At 31.8% G+C, this 2,987-nt stretch overlaps 1 protein-coding gene across 1 annotated transcript in view; it reads left to right on the top strand.

Moving 5' to 3' along the window:
- Positions 1–2,987, top strand: part of LOC107673121 (arginine and glutamate-rich protein 1-A-like) — a 12,623-nt gene that overhangs the window by 1,069 nt on the left and 8,567 nt on the right. The gene's annotated exons all lie outside the window — the stretch shown is intronic.

Genomic DNA, 2,987 nt, shown 5'->3' with positions numbered 1-2,987 from the left:
TGTGTGTGTGTGTGTGTGTGTCTGTCTGTGTGTGTGTGTCTGAGTGAGTGAGTGAGTGAGTGAACATTTTAAGAAGTGCCAGCACTGTATGGAGATGCCTTACTCACTTATGTCTCTAAGAAGTGTCACTTAGTTGGACAACACCATCACTTCAGTTACATGCTTCAAGTACCAACTTTTTGTTGTTTAATATTGATAAGAACCTAATAACGTAGCTAGTGTGCAAAAAGTGACATGTTTCATGTTACCAATCTGTATTCATTGAGCTTTCATCACTCTATGGACTCTCATAGACAGCTGTCACACATCAGGTCATCTCATCTCTGAGATCTGCTGGCCATGTTAGATGATACGTCTTTGTATCTATCACAGATTGTTGACATCTCTCTTTTGTGATTGGGGTATAATGTTAAGAGGTTTGTGGGAGAGAAGGAAAGGGGGTTTCTAGTGAAAGAACAGGAAGAGAATTGCTGGAGCCCCAGGCTTGAGCTTCACCCCGAGTACATTGTGACCGCATTCAGGGTGTTTTAAAACTCAAAGAGAGGCCCTGGATCAAGTTTCGTGACACTGAAATAAAATCAAAAGATGGCTGCTGTTGTTTGATTTTTGTTTTGGCTCTGGGCAATGTTATGGTCACTTGGCTCAGTATTGTGTCTGTGTTTTGTGTTCCTTCTTAAGGCCAGGTGTGACAGCTTGCTCTCCTCTAATGGTTTAGTTATGCTTAAAATGTAAATAAAGTTGAAACATTTGAAACATGCTTTTGTAATCATGACCCCCCTTTGAGTGGCATAATTTCCTATGGGTTTATGATGTCAAAATGTGCCGTGCACAACATGTTTTGTTTTAGAATTGTGCAGATCACAGGTGGAGCCTACCAGTAATATCTGCCTCTTCTTCAGGGATCAGCAATGCATTTTGTGCAATGCAAAATGAAACATTTGAATCTCTGTGACAGTTGGTTTGCAAAATTATGCAAACTAAATTCCACAAAATTGTTCATTTGTTAGCTTTTTATACACATCAGCAGTTAAAGGTTATCAAACCAGCTAACATAAATTGAGCCTTGAGTGAGATTGCATTTATGATTTGATAGCATCAGCAATATTTGGTTGAAAATTATAAATGAATAGCCTAATCAGTATGTTTTGCTGTGTGTAGTATTTCTATTAAAAAGTATGATTATAATAACTATAATTTATGGCTATAATTGTAACATTTTCTTTGTAAAAAAAAAAAAAAAGTTAAAATATATGTTTTAAATGTGTAAATATGTTTTCCAAAACACTAACAAATAGCTAAATACAATTGCAAAATTTAAATCTTCCCATTAACCTTCTCTGATGAAATAATTAACAAATAAATAAAACAGTATTACAATTAAAGTAAATATTAAATGAAATATTGTTGTAACTATTATTTTTACTTTAGTCATTTTAAATGAGAAAATTTAAAGTTATAAAAGTTTATGATTGTGATATATATATGATTGTGCAAACATATTAATTCCTTACTGTCAGCCCTGATTTTGATGAGTTGTTCTTCACTCTTCTTCTTTTTTTATCATTCTGTATAATTTAATATGGAATGCCAACCTGCCATAATTAGAAATAAATAAAGAAATGTACAAAGAAATGTAAAAAAGCAAACATAAATAAATATACAAAGAAAAATAAAAAAGCAAAAATAAATAATTATTTATAATTTTATTTCCTTATTTATTTATTTTTTTTTTCTTTTATTTATGTATACATTTATGTATTTATTTACGTATTTATTTATTTACACATTTATTTATTTTCGCATTTATTTATTTCTACATTTCTTTGTCCGTAGGGTAATGAGAATGGGCGTGTTTTACCTCAGGAATAACAATCGAGCCAGAGTAGGCGAGGTGTAAGCTTTGAGGCCACAGTGACACTTTGTGGTGCCCAAACAAAGTACAAGAAGTGTAAGCCTACATGATGCGCCTGTTGATAGTGTGGGATGACTGATTTAGATGGGCAATGTGGCCAAAATCTTATTTAAATTTCAAGTGGGGGGGTTGTTTAGACTGGGAAGCGTGCAATCTGTGATCGCGTGCATTTGCTGAAGCTCCCGAAAGCGTGCTTTCTTATGCGCTCTGTTTTTTAGGTTTCACTTTCAACGCATACAACACTGACAACAACGATTGTATGCGGCTATGCAGTGGAGATGCGTTCACTGGCAAATATCATTCAGCATTCATTTTGAAATTTTGTCAACTATTTTTTCTTGATTACAAGAAAAAAATATATATTGTTCTTGTTGTGATTTATTTCTTGTTTTTCATTTAATTCATAAGTTAACACTGCAAATTAAATGTTTTCGTTTTTTTTCTGCAAAGAAAAAAATATGTCAGTGATTTCTCTCATTTTAAAGATTATCAAGAATAATTTTTTTACGATCTGCAGTCTAATAAAAGTTAAGAAAATTAGCCTATAGCTCTATAGCCTACAGACTAATTTCATTCTTTCTTAACTTTTAACTTCTTCTTAACATTTGTTATGAAGAATTTTAAATCAACTTCATAACAAATAGGCTAGGCTAATTAATTTTCGTCATAAGCAATATATGAACATAACAAATACCCTAGCTATTCTATAAAACAAAATCATAAATCACGAATATGGCGAAATAAAATTATATATATACTGTGTATGTATGTGTATATATATATATATATATATATATATACAGTCGTGATCAGAATTATTACATCACACTCAAAAAAAAAAAATATATATATATAATAGTTTTACGTCAAATGGATAAGGAAATTACAGTGCCTTGAATTCATTAAGTAATGTTTTATTTCGTTCTAACTAGGGATGTCAATTTTCGATCATTTCCATGATGGATCGTCGTTTAAATTAACGATCAATTAACTGATTAATCGTTAACCTTAATGCTGCAAAATGCGTCTATGCTGCCCGGCATGACAGGATGTGCAAAAGTTACTCAAAAAAAAA

This window comes from Sinocyclocheilus anshuiensis, unplaced genomic scaffold (assembly GCF_001515605.1).
Source record: "Sinocyclocheilus anshuiensis isolate Anshui unplaced genomic scaffold, SAMN03320099.WGS_v1.1 scaffold496, whole genome shotgun sequence".
Taxonomy (NCBI): domain Eukaryota; kingdom Metazoa; phylum Chordata; class Actinopteri; order Cypriniformes; family Cyprinidae; genus Sinocyclocheilus; species Sinocyclocheilus anshuiensis.
Note: the sequence above shows the minus strand (reverse complement) of the source record. Positions and strands in the feature narration are given on the sequence as shown.